At 41.7% G+C, this 14,247-nt stretch overlaps 1 protein-coding gene across 8 annotated transcripts in view; it reads right to left on the reverse strand.

Annotated features, from left to right (window-relative positions):
* The window catches only part of GABPB1 (GA binding protein transcription factor subunit beta 1), an 80,125-nt gene extending 66,098 nt beyond the window's left edge, over window positions 1-14,027 (reverse strand). For 3 of the 8 annotated variants that reach the window (XM_055437489.2, XM_055437488.2, XM_055437485.2), the window contains exon 1: window positions 9,314-13,004. The gene's annotated coding sequence lies outside the window, so the exon portion shown is untranslated. Of the gene's footprint in view, window positions 1-9,313; window positions 13,005-13,887 lie in introns of those variants that run through there. The other 5 variants (XM_088839602.1, XM_055437483.2, XM_055437482.2 and 2 more) reach the window with 5 other exon arrangements.
* Window positions 14,028-14,247: the final 220 nt, after the last annotated feature.

Raw genomic sequence — 14,247 nt, forward strand, 5'->3', positions numbered from 1 at the left:
AAAGTCACGCTTAAAATCCTCCAAGCCAGGCTTCAGCAATACGTGAACCATGAACTTCCAGATGTTCAAGCTAGTTTTAGAAAAGGCAGAGGAACCAGAGATAAATTGCCAACATCCGTTGGATCATGCAGAAAGCAAGAGAGTTCCAGAAAAACATCTATTTCTGCTTCATTGACTATGCCAAAGCCTTTGACTGCGTGGATCACAATAAACTGTGGAAAATTCTGAAAGAGATGGGAATACCAGACCACCTGACCTGTCTCTTGAGAAACCTGTATGCAGGTCAGGAAGCAACAGAACTGGACATGGAACAGACTGGTTCCAAATAGGAAAAGGAGTACGTCAAGGTTGTATATTAACACCCTGCATATTTAACTTATATGCAGAGTACATCATGAGGAACGCTGGGCTGGAAGAAGCACAGGCCGGAATCAAGATTGCCGGGAGAAATATCAATAACCTCAGAGATATGCAGATGACACCACCCTTATGGCAGAAAGTGAAAAAAGCCTCTTGATGAAAGTGAAAGAGGAGAGTGAAAAAGTTGGCTTGAAGCTCAACATTCAGAAAACTAAGATCATGGCATCTGGTCCCATCGCTTCATGGCAAATAGATGGGGAAACAGTGGAAACAGTGTCAGCCTTTATTTTTTGGGGGCTCCAAAATCACTGTGAATGCTGATTGCAGCCATGAAATTAAAAGACGCTTACTCCTTGGAAGGAAAGTTATGACCAACCTAGACAGAATATTAAAAAGCAGAGACATTACTTTGCCAACAAAGGTCCGTCTAGTCAAGGCTATGGTTTTTCCAGTGGTCATGTATGGATGTGAGAGTTGGACTGTGAAGAAAGCTGAGCACCGAAGAATTGATGCTTCTGAATCGTGGTGTTGGAGAAGACTCTTGAGAGTCCCTTGGACTGCAAGGAGATCCAACCAGTCCATCCTAAAGGAGACCAGTCCTGGGTGTTCACTGGAAGGACTGATGCTAAAGCTGAAACTGCAATACTTTGGCCACCTCATGCGACGAGTGGACTCACTGGAAAAGACTCTGATGCTGGGAGGGATTGGGGGCAGTAGGAGAAGGGGACGACAAAGAATGAGATGGCTGGATGGCATCACTGACCGACAGACATGAGTTTGAGTGAACTCCAGGAGTTGGTGATGGACAGGGAGGCCTGGCATGCTGCAGTCCATGAGGTTGCAAAGAGTCAGACACGACTGAGCGACTGAACTGAACTAAACTGGTGGGTAGAGACAAGACTTTCTTTTAGTGTCATTTGAATGCATAACTACTTTAGAATAGTGCAACATACAAAGTGGCTATTTAACTAGGCAAGAGTTTCTACATATTTAGCAGCAAGCCTACTCTCCACCCTAAGATACCAGTAGCAACCCCCAATCCTGTTTCACAACTTCAAAAAAATTTCTCTAGCTTTTGCAAAATCACTCTGATTAAGAACCACTAATTAAATGCTTCTTAAAGTTAATTTCTATACACTATGCTATCACCATCCTTTCCACCACAGTCCACTCAATTGGACACAAAGATATATAACAGGTAAGAGTCAATCCAAGGCAAAACTGTAGCCAAGCCCAATTCAGCATTTCTCAAATTGGGTGTCCCAAAGTTCCAAAGGTCTGCAGTACTGAGACAAACCAGGAGTGAAGGAGTAAGTAGTACAGGTTGGAGGCTACCAAACAGTTTCACCATCACTCAAACAAGACCATCTCTCGGGACTCCCCTGGTCTAGTAGTTAAGACTCTATGCTTCCACTGCAGGGAGCAAGGACTCAATCCCTGGTTGGGGAATTAAGATCTTGCATGCCAGATCCCACTTGTCACATGCAGTTAAAAAAAAAAAAAAAAACTCCAACTGTTACATGATCCTATATAACATTATATTTTTAAAAGAAAACTACTGCCAGTATAACATCTTCTCGTCAGATATAAAATGGTTAAAATTTTAAATCTCAAGCAAGAATTACCTAACAGCTTTTTATTGCTATTCCACACCCAAATCCTTGTTAACATAAACCCAGAAAAGAACTATTAATACATTTGCAAGTCCTGGCATGTTATGTGCTTTATCTATGCTCCCCTTTTATTTTTTTGACAGTAGCCAAATAGAAATCAAGTAAAACTCATACGGATAAATCAGGGCCTTCAAAATCAGATTCTGAACTATAACTCATCCAAGAAAGTTTAAATCCAAAATTATACAGCAAGGGTTTGTTCTAAGCAGCAACCATGCATTTCATGACTCCTTTCCTCCATTAGGTTAAAACCTCTTATCTTACACAGTTACTCCTCAATGCACCATATTAAAAAAAAAAAAATTTTATGCTCTATTACAAACTTCCCTAACTCAGTTTTAATATTGCTTTAAATATTACAATACAATTTCAACTACCCTAAAGATCACTTCTTGATTCCAACTTGTACTTTATCCAGCCTAGTGTTTCTCATGATGTACTCTGCATATAAGTTAAATAAGCAGAGTGACAATATACAGCCTTGACGTACTCCTATTCCTATTTGGAACCAGTCTGTTGTTCCATGTCCAGTTCTAACCGTTGCTTCCTGACCTGCATACAGATTTCTCAAGTCAGGTCAGGTGGTCTGGTATTCCCACTTCTCATTTAACTTACATGCAGAGTACATCACGAGGAACGCTGGGCTGGATGAAGCACAAGTTGGAATCAAGATCACCGAAAGAAATACAAATAACCTCAGATATGCAGATGACACCACCCTTATGGCAGAAAGTGAAGAGGAACTAAAGAGCCCCTTGATGAAAAGTGAAAGAGAGTGAAAAAGCTGGTTTAAAGCTCACATTCAGAAAACAAAGATCATGGCATCTGGTCCCATCACTTCATGGCAAATAGGTGGGGAAACAACGGAAACAGTGAGAGACTCTATTTTTTCGGGCTCCAAAATCACTGCAGATGGTGATTGCAGCCATGAAATTAAAAGACCCTCCTTGGAAGGAAAGTTAAGACCAACCTAGACAGCATATTAAAAAGCAGAGACATTACTTTGCCAACAAAGGTCCATCTAGTCAAGGCTATGGTTTTTCCTGTGGTCATGTATGGATGGGAGAGTTGGACTGTGAAGAAAGCTGATCGCTGAAGAATTGATGCTTTTGAACTGTGGTGCTGGAGAAGACTCTTGAGAGTCCCTTGGACTGCAAGGAGATCCAACCAGTCCATCCTAAAGGAGATCAGTCCTGGGTGTGTTCACTGGAAGGACTGATGCTAAAAATGAAACTCCAATATTTTGGCCACCTGAAGAAAAGAGCTGACTCATTGGAAAAGAACGTGATTCTGGGAAAGATTGAAGGCAGGTGGAGAAGGGGACAACAGAGGAAGAAATGGTTGGATGGCATCATTAACTCAACAGACATGAGTTTGCGTAAACTCCAGGAGTTGGTGATGGACAGGGAGGCCTGGCGTGCTGCGATCCACGGAGTCACAAAGAGTTGGACACGACTGAGGTACCGAACTGAACTGAAAGATCACTTTCTTATTAAAAAGCCCTTTTAACTGCTTTTAATTTCAGGCATCAAAATATATAATTATATTGGAACTATGCTATAAAATTTCCTATTTCCCATATAAGCTATCAGATATACATTATTGGTCTATCTACATTCTACCTGTGCATACCAAGTCCCTATTTGACTGTAAAATTATGACATCACTACAAAGCTGTTTTCAAAAAAAAACAGAATATAAATGTCTGTAATCGAAGGATAAAAAATGTTTATTGATGACTATTTACTATTCATGTTTAAGACAACCTCGAGTTCTATATCTAAAAAATATAAATTATACAGACACATACATACACACAGGGTTTCCCAGGTGGCTCAGTGGTAAAGAATTCACCTGCCAATGCAGGAGCCTCAGGAGATGTGGGTTCAATCCTTGGGTCGGGAAGATATCCTGAAGGAGAAAATGGCAACCCACTCCAGTATTCTTGCTGGAATAATACCATGAACAGAGGAGTCTGGTGGGCTACGGTCCATGGGGTCACAGAGAGTGAAACACAACTGAGCGACTAAGCAGCCACTCACATATACACATAAAATTACAAAAGAGTAAAAGCACTCATCAATTGGCATGACCAGAACTTCTCATGCATATGCCAAAACCTGGTCTTCCTCTTGTACTGCTGATAACACTATCACCCTCTTTTCCTCCCAAATTAGAGAATCTGTGAGCTATCCTCAACTCCTCCCTCTCCCTCTTGTCTCTACCTACAGCAGATCATCAAGTCTTATAGGGGCTACTTTACTTCTTTGCTCTTCTGTTTTCAATAGCTCAAAAATTCAAAGCATAGAAATGTACACACTGAAGTCTCAATAGAAGCATTTATGCTATTCCCGTCTTCTCCCCAGCCACAATTATTCACCTTCACTAGTTTCATGGATATCCTTCCAATATTTCTATAGTTACCAAATGATTGCATTACTATGTACACTTTCTGCACTTGCTTTTCTTAACACATCCTGAAGATCTTTTTCTATTAGTTCATAGAGAGCTTTCTCATTTTCTGTAAAGCTTTCTTAGTATGCTGTTGTATGGATACCAGTTTCCTGTAAGTGGACTTTATTGCTATTATAAACTACATTGCAATTAATAACTTTGTAAATGCATCATTTCATTTCATAGAACTGTAAGATAAATTCCCTGAAGTTGGGCTGCTGGGACAGGGATAAATACAGTTGTAATTATGATAGATACCAAACTGCCTTCAAGTCATTTATCTTTTTAGTTTTCTTCTTTTTTTCCAAGTAATTTTAAAACTAGTCCTTTACTCCCCGTTCTCTTTAACATTGCATTCTCATGTCTGTATTCATCCAGTTTTACTCTTCATTACGTTCATTACCACCTGACATTTGTTTACTGCGCCCTCTCTCCCCCAACACTGAATGTCAGCTCCAAGAAAACAGAGACTTTGTCTTCTGTTTTGTTCATTACTGAAACACCAGAGATTGGAACAGTGCCTGGCACAGGGTACTGTTAGGCTGAATAGGCTTTGACAAGCAAGGAAAAGGAAAAGGAAGAACACATGGAGTTAAGCCTAAGCATGGTATACTATAGAGGAAATACTATCTTGGTGATGTTAAGAAGTAAAGAATAAGGTTAAAGTAAGCAGAGTGTAAGACAAAAAGACTTGAAAGCCAGAAAGTAGAGTTTGGACTTTATCCTGCAGACAATTGATAGTCGTTCTATGTTTTGAGCAAACGATGATCCATTCAAACATTTATTCAGCACAAGTTCAATTCACTTTGCTTGGCACAGTGGAGTGTGCAAAGGTCAACAGTACATGTTCTCTCTTCAGGCTGCTTAGGTTTAGCAGCAATGGGCTCAAAAAATTTTTTAGGAAAATTATTCTGGCAGCCATATGCAAGATGGATTGGAAGAAAGTTAGAAAGGGCAGAACTTCCCTGGTGGTCCAGTGGCTGATTGCAAGCTCCCAATGCAGGGGGCCTGGGTTCAATTCCTGATTAGGGCACAAGATTCTACATGCCACAACTAAGACTCATTGCACCCAAATAACTAAGTAAATATTTTTATAGATAAAGTTAGAAAGGGCAAATAATACGCAATGCAGAATCCCAAAAATAGAGATCCAGGAAAAATTAACCTAAAGAATAATGCTGACTGATGGATATAAGAAATAAAGGAGAAACATATCACAGAGACTTCAAGATTTAAGCATGATGATGATAAAAACAAAGAAAAATAAAGTAGGTGGAAGTTGGGTAATAACAAACCAAAAAAGTGAATGAAATTCCTTGAGCCTCTCGAAGGAAATACTTGGTAAACCAACTGGAGATACCTACCTGGGGAGTAAGTATACATACGGGTCATCAACATATAAAACATCCATGAAGAAGAGACAAAAGAGGTGAGCACAGAGCCAAGTACTGAGGGCAAAGACAGTGGTTAAGAGGATCATGAACCAACAGAAATTCACAAATGAGGCAACTAGAAAAGGAAAATCAAGATGGCACACTATCATGAAAGGCAAGGAAAGGAAAGGTTAAGAAGCCTAAGTGGAAATCAACAGTAACACATACACACTGACTAAAACCAGGATGAAACCAATACCATTGGGAAGAAGGAGGTCTCTTGAAGCAACAGTCTGAATATGACACATTCACATGTAATGTCACTTACAAAATTGCAATAATTTAGGGAAGAAGTAGCAAAAGAGCTGAGGGCAGCAATTTTAACTGCCTTAAAATTTTTGAAATAAAGAAATGAGGAATATAGCTAAAAAGAACGGTAGTTAACAGTTAAAGTCGTTTCTTTTCCTCCTAAAACATAGAAGTCTGTATACACTGCAATAAGGAGAAACCCCTGCAGTTAACGATCAAAGTGATCAGAGGAAAGTTAAGTATGGCAGCAAGATTACTAGAAAAGCAAGATTCCCCTTCTATTCAGTTTACAAAATAAAGTGACAGGATAGATCTGTCGTGGTGACAACATGCAAGCTTGCAGTCTATACTCTTTCAATTAAGTATAAGTCAGTGGTATCTCTTGAGAGAGAGGAAGAAGATATGAGACAACAGCAAAATATCAGATTAATAAAATGACTGCCAAGTAGCAAGGGTCCATTGGATGTGTACAGCATAAATTTATAGTGGCCAAGAAATTTTCATAATTACCTACCTTCCCCCACAAATACACTGCGATCTATGAGGAAAAACAGGAACTAGATAGGTAGGAAGATTTCACAACAGGAGTCCAGTAAAGTATGAAAGGAGTGACTAATGTCAAGTTCTGGCTATATGCATACAGAAATAAACTAAGGGAGAGGAACTGAGGGTCCCTATGAACAAGAGATAAATGAATATAGGTGGAATAACTGCAAAGATTAAAAGTTCACACAAGCCAGTTATGATGTAAGAAATTTTCTTAGATCATTCACTTACACAGTATACTGTTTGCTACATCTAAAAATGTGTGTATCTCCCCAACCCTCAATTTTATGTTGAACTCCTAATGCCCAAAGCAATGGTATTAGGAAGGAGTCTTTGGAAGGTGCAGTCAGATCATGAATGAGATAAATGTCCTCATAAAAAGAGACCTGAGAAGGGTCCCTTTGCACCTTCCACCATAAAAGGATACAACAGAGAAGTCTGCAATCTGAAAGAGGGCCCTTACCAGAGCCCAGTGATGTGGCACCTTGATCTTGGACCTCCTATGCATGCTTTAATATTAAAAATGTTGTAAGAGCAAAATAAAATAGGACTCAAAATTAAGTAAATTCCACGGGTTCCTGAACTGCAATTCCAAAAGCCAAAAAAAGCTGTGAAACCCAAAATAACATTTTTGGCAGTAACACCTTACCTAAACTTACATGAAGTTATTTATAGTCTTTATTTACCCCATTTGGTGTAAACATTCATACATTTTTCAGCAGAAATAGTAACTTGTTTGAAGAAGGCTACTGCACTAACCATTGAGAGGTTACTTTAACACTACCTTACCTATATACATAAAATTCTTCCTGGGTGGCTCAGATGGTAAAGAATCGCCTACAATGGGAAGACCTGGGTTCGATCCCTGGGTTGGAACGATCTGGAGGAGGGCATGGCAACCCACTCCAGTATTCCTACCTGGAGAATCCCCATGGACAGAGATGCCTGGCAGGCTACAGTCCATGGGGTCACAAAGAGTCAAATGCAACTAAAAGCACACAACACATTAGACCTCCAAGGGTTTTAGTAGACCATGATCCTACAACAACTGCTAAGATTTATTGAACTATTAGGGCTTCCCAGGTAGCTCAGCTGGTAAAGAATCCACCTGCAATGCAGGAGACCCTGGTTCGATTCCTGGGTCAGGAAGATCCCCTGGAAAAGGGATAGGCTACCCATTCCAGTATTCTTAGGTTTCTATGGTGGCTCAGATGCTAAAGAATCCACATGCAACGCAGGAGACCTGAGTTGGGAAGATCATCTGGAGGAGGGCATGGAAACCCACTCCAGTATTCTTGCCTGGAGAATCCCATGGACTGAGAAGCCTGGTGGGCTAAAGTTTGTGGGGTTGCAAAGAGTCGTACACGACTGACTGACTAAGCACAGCACTGAGCTACTATGTGTCAGACACTTTCTTATCACTTTATATGCTTGGAAGGAAAGTTATGACCAACCTAGATAGCATATTAAAAAGCAGAGACATTACTGAGTCAACAGAGGTCTGTCTAGTCAAGGCTATGGTTTTTCCAATGGTCATGTATGGATGTGAGAGTTGGACTGTGAAGAAAGCTGACTGCCAAAGAATTGATGCTTTTGAACTGTGGTGCTGGAGAAGACTCTTGAGAGTCCCTTGGACTGCAAGGAGATCCAACCAGTCCATCCTAAAGAAGATCAGTCCTGGGTGTTTATTGGTAGGACTGATTTTGAAGTTGAAACTCCCAATACTTTGGCCACATGATGCGAAGAGCTGACTCATTTGAAAAGACCCTGATGCTGGGAAAAATTGAGGGCAGGAGAAGAAGCAGACAACAGAGGATGAGATGGTTGGATGGCATCACCGACTCAATGGACATGAGTTTGGGTGGACTCCGGGAGTCGGTGATGGACAGGGAGGACTGGCGTGCTGCGGTTCATGGGGTCATAAAGAGTCAGACATGACTGAGCAACTGAATGGAACTGAACTCATTTAATCCTTCCAAGCACCATGAGTTATGTATTGCAATTATTTGAATTGCACAAAGGAAGGTAAAGCAGATTAGGCAAGTTGCCTAAAGTCACAGAGCTAGGGAGTGACTAAGCTCGGATGAATACAACATTTAAAATATTACACATAAAGTGAAAAAAAACAAAATACAGAACTGATTATGGTAGGATGGCAAGAATCAGTGGCATTTCTCTCTATTCAATTAATATATTAGAGTGGTAAGGAATCAAATACAGAACACTTCATGCACTTTCAAATACTCATTTATGTGCAGTTCCTTAGTCAACTTGCATAAATTGCACAGTGTAAAATTCAAACTCAGCTTATGCTAGTATCTTTAATTTTTATTGAAACTTAGCCTTAAACCTTTCAATCCCAAGAGATACATAATAATATAAATTCACTGTATAAGTCAGAAAATTTGTCTAAGTAAAAAGAAAATAGTCTTCTATAAAATTACACACAGAAATAATCACTTAACAATTTGGCAATTTCCTTCCAGATGTCAACATATTTGTTAATGAAAATAAAATATTTTTAAATTTACTTTTACTTTACACCAAAACATAATTTCATGTTTTTACATTCTTATGGCTCAGCAGGAAAGACTCTACCTTCCATTGCAGGAGAAGCAAGTTTGATCCCTGGGTCAGGAAGATCCTCTGGAGAAGGAAATGGCAACCCACTCCAGTATTCCTGCCGGAGAAATCTCATGGATAGAGGAGGCTGGCGGGCTATAGTCCATGGGGTCAAAATGAGTTGGACACAACTTAGTGACTAAACAACAACAAAGCATTAAAAAAATGGCTAGGCAGTACCCCCACTGCAGGAATGTATCATAATTCTGTGAAACATCTAAGTTGTTTATAATTTTACAGCATAGAACTGCTTGTAATCAAGTCTGTGCTCTACCAGTTACTAATTCTGCTAACTTGGGCAAGCTCCCTAATAACTTCTCTATACCTCAATTTTCTCTTATGAAAAATGGGGACAGCATTACTTACTATATATGATTAATGTGGGGAAGGAATCAAATGTGTTAATATGCAGCTTTTATTATCAACAATGCTGCAACTGGTTGTAAACAGCTACCGATTTATTGGTTTATTTCTATTACACCAAAATAAATACCAAAACAAATTCACTTAAAATTTCCACATCAGAAGATATGCCCATTTTCCAGGCTTTGAATATGCCAAATTACAGCTGGGTTTAAAAACCCTCATTAAATAGTTCTCTCATTTAAAAAAGTTTACTCATTTTTCCTTATCCAAGAAAATGAAAACTATGATCCAGTTAAGCTAACTTGTTTCAATTACCTTTTGCTCTTCCACTTTTGTACCTGCAAACCTACACATATTTGTAAACTCTCAGTCCACAGGGAACTTAAGGAAACTTGGCCGAAATCCTAATTCAGCTCACCATTTCCCCTTCTCTTGAATCCCTAACTTGAACGCCCATCAGTGGAAGGGGACAGCCTACCACCAGAAACAACCCATTATACTGTTGTTTTGAGGAATTTTTCTTCGAGAAATGCTGAAATCTGCCTTCTTCTAATTTCTACCCCTTGTTCCTAGTTCTTTCTGGTCAAATCAAACCTGATTGTTCTATGTGACAGAATAGATGAGCTTCTCTTTTCTGGGCCAAAGATCAGTTTTTCAACTTTTTCTCCTTTCCATTTCCTCCACAATCAAAATTCTCTGGCCTTACTCTATAGTTGGGTGGTTTTTAAACTTGATTGTTTATCATCTAAGGAATGTGAGAAAAACAGAGAGCCAGTTCTTATCCTACTTAAGCTTGGGCCTCCATAGGTCTTTCTAATGAGCTCTCCAGCTGATTCTGATACAAAGTTTCAGAACTGATCCAAGATCCCACTTACAATAGGATGGTATGCTATTTGAAATAATACCCCAGATATAACACAACCAGCACAAAGTAAAGTGGGGCTGACACCTTGCTCTTCAAAATGGCATTTACTTTTTAAAAAATTTTAAGCGTTCATTCATATTAAACGTACAATCAGTTAAAATGATCACGTCTCTTCCACACTATTTGTGCATTAGCATCTTGGGCCCTAACAGCCAACCTTTATAATCATTCCCATTAAAAGGTTAAGAGCTAGGGCTAAGAACTTTAGGCTTCTATTTCTAAATGGACCAATGGCCCTACAGGTGGATTTACTTTCAGTGGGGAAATCACTTCATGGTCAAGCCTCTAACATTATGGACATACTTAACCCAAACAAAACTGCATCAGCCCACCAACGTCTGAACGGGACAGCTGGTTGCACCAAAGTATCCTCTCTGTGCAGACCACTGCTGTCAACATTGTGAAGTAACACACAGGCCCTAATACTAACACTAATAAACTGACCAGAGAGCCTGATGGAACAAACATCTTCAGAAAAAGTTAAATATACTAATTACAGTTGTCCTGAGATAGACACATTAGTGCTACAGAAACATGATTACCTGTTGGAAAGCTCAAGGACCAAAGAAATGACTCACTGGAAAACTAAGTTGCCCTGAACTTAAAGGTTTTGTTTCAGTTTGCTTTTTAGTATTTGCAGAGAGAAGAGAATGAGCCTATCCACACTCAACCTGCTTGCAAAGGGGTACGGCACCCTCATAATTAATTCATGAGTCAAAATTTTCTCACAGTGACTCCTGAACCCCTCACAACTTGTTTGTTTTACCTGCTATTTCTAACTTAAGGTACTCAAAGGCCAAAAATAAAGTCCATTCTATAGACGATGAGTTCATCATAAATATATCTAGAGCTGAGGGTGGGGAGTACAACTCAAAATCCAATCTGATATTTATTTTCATGTGAATAGCAAACATCAAAAATATACCTGGCATTTTCTAGCACTTACATGAAAACAGACCAGATGCTTCCTGTTGATGGAACAGGAGAGAACTACAGACTGATAGAATCAGACTAAAGTTCACAAAACAACCAGAAGCTTCATTTCAGAACCATTAAACCAAAGCAGGTATGGTTTTAAGCGTTCACACATTTACAACTGTCCTCCAACCTAGAACACCCAGACTGATTCAGAAATAGATAACTCATGAACTCTTAAGTTACAGAGTTAACTCTACATTTGTATATGCATTACAATGCAAAAGCAGTTTCACCAAAGGCTTCACTGTAGGACTCCTTTTTAATCTGGCACTCCGATAGTACTCTGAAGTGTTCAACTTCAGAAATTACATTTACACACAAGTTTTCAGAAGCAAATTTAACATGGGATTTGTGTTTTACTTGTGTACATCATTAAAAGTAAGTTGCAGAATTAAAAATTAAGTTAATCACTTAAAATATTTTCAAATATTCTGAGTCTCTAAGATCACAGGCAGATTATGCAATCTTTATTCATGATGTTTATGCATCTAAATCCCAAATTGAAAAAAAGTTAAAGACCTCAAGAAAAAAAGCAAAGGAAACAACCCTCTTATACATATTTTTAAATGTGTCTTTTACAATAATATCCTGATTTGGTTTGAATGATGAGAGGATAGAAATGATACATTTTTCAGCTTTTGAAAAAAGGCATATACATACATACATACAGTGGAGTTTACCAGCGGTTACATGATGTGATACCACAACAAACTGAACGCAGAAGTAGGTTCACGAATCCAGCTATCTTCTGTTAAACAAAACATCCAAAAGACACAGAACTGCAAAACAATGTCACTCTCGCCTAAAATATTACTGGCGTTAACATGCAATAGACTTTTATTTTGCTATTTTCGGGGAAAATAAATACTCCAAAAGAGAAAAAGTTAAGAAAAAAGACAAAGCCATCTTTCGTTTCCTTAAATTCAAAATCTGAGCCTGAAAGTGGAAGTGTCAAGGTCGATGGTTACATGTCAGTGAGAAGAAATTTAAAGCAAGCTGGGTGGGTCTCTGTGTTAAAAAAGACTATCTGCAAAAAGAGCTTCTGGCCACTAACTTCTGCATAATAAACTACGGTGCTTTAACTCTGGAACGGCAAGTTACTGCACTCATTACACCAAACCATTTTCCAGATAAAAACTGTACTTCACGAAAGTAACTTGCCTGAATCGAGACAGCAAATCAGTGTCCAGAGAGAACACTTAAGATATTTCCACATTACCAAGCCCCCTTCAGAAATACTGTTGTCTCTGCCCCTCCTTTGAACAGATGTCTCCTCGCCAGAGTCCAATCAGGTTTAAAGCAAGAGTATGTGTACTGAAAACAGGCTTCAAGTGGGAAAACACACACAAAGCAGGCCTGTTTCATTCCTTTGGTTTCAGTTTTCACGATGCACCCTCGAGGCTAGGCACGCTGGTTCAACATGGTAGGAGAGCTTCAACGAAACACACTAAAAACACACTGATTGTGCCCAGACAGAAATGACCTGGCAAAATTCTCAACTTCGTCCCGGAGGCCGTGCACCCGCAGATGCCGGCGGGCAAACGCCAAGAGCAGAAGTCCCCAGCATCCAGAGCAGCTGGCTTCCTCCCCTCAGGAACTCGAGTCCCCGAGGCCGAGGCAATTGCCACGGCGTACCCGCACGGGACCAGCTGGGCGCTCCCGTTAACCCTGTCCGGGCCGTCCAAGCCGGCTACTCCCGCCGCGGCCCGAGCGCCTCCAGGCCCTGCGGCCCGGACCGCACAGCGTGCCGGAGGCCGGCCGCCCCCACCGACCCTTCCCCGCTCCGGCTGGGCGGTCGGAGGCCCAGACAAAGAGAGCGGCGGCTCCCGGGGCGGCAGCGCCAAGGCCGTGACGCGCCAGCCTGCCTCGCCCGCCCACCGCCTGCCACTCGGCGGCCGCGGTTCCCGCAGCCCCGGCCCGACCCTTTCCCGCTCCGGGGCCGCCGGTCGGGACGGGCCCGGCGGAGAGCCGCCGGGAGGCCGTGGTGCGCCGGGGCCGAGGGGGCGGCGGCCGCCACCATGTCTGCCCGCCCCTCCCAGAAGCGGGGTGCCAGCGGACAAAGCGCGGCGGCGGCGCGGGCGGAGCGGGAACCCAGGCCCACCCCGCCGACCCCCGCGGAATAAGCGGGGCCAGGAGCCCCGGAAACCCGGCGCCTTAATGCAATAAACAGGAAATCGCGGGGATGATCTGGGTTCCGGGGGAAGTGGAATTATTTTTTACCAGCGAAGAGATCAACTTCCACATCCGGTGGTAACAGGGCCCTACACAGACCCGCACTGACCTGGAAAAGCTTCGGGAGCGGCGACGGGGGAGCAGCAGGAGGTGGTTCGGGGACCCGAGGCGCCTCGTACCCTGCCGGGCTGACGCGGCCCCGCTAAACAAAAAGGGCTTCAGCTGCACAGGGCGCTATTTTCCGAAAATGCCGCGTCTGGTCGGCGCCCAAAATCCCCACCGAAAAGTCCCCCGTGCTGCGCGCGGAGGGACACATGGTGTGCGAGTGAGTCAAAGCTCCCAGCATCCCTCCCAGACCCGGCCCTCGGCAACTCTTCTCCTGAGCCTTTCCGCCCCTGCCCTAGGTAGCAGATCTCTCTCCCACCCACTCTCCGATCCCCTTCCGGCGGGAGAAAAGGGGCGAAAGGGT

The sequence above is a fragment of the Moschus berezovskii genome, chromosome 9, assembly GCF_049115385.1.
Source record: "Moschus berezovskii isolate FMDL1 chromosome 9, NW_MosBer_1.0, whole genome shotgun sequence".
NCBI lineage: Eukaryota > Metazoa > Chordata > Mammalia > Artiodactyla > Moschidae > Moschus > Moschus berezovskii.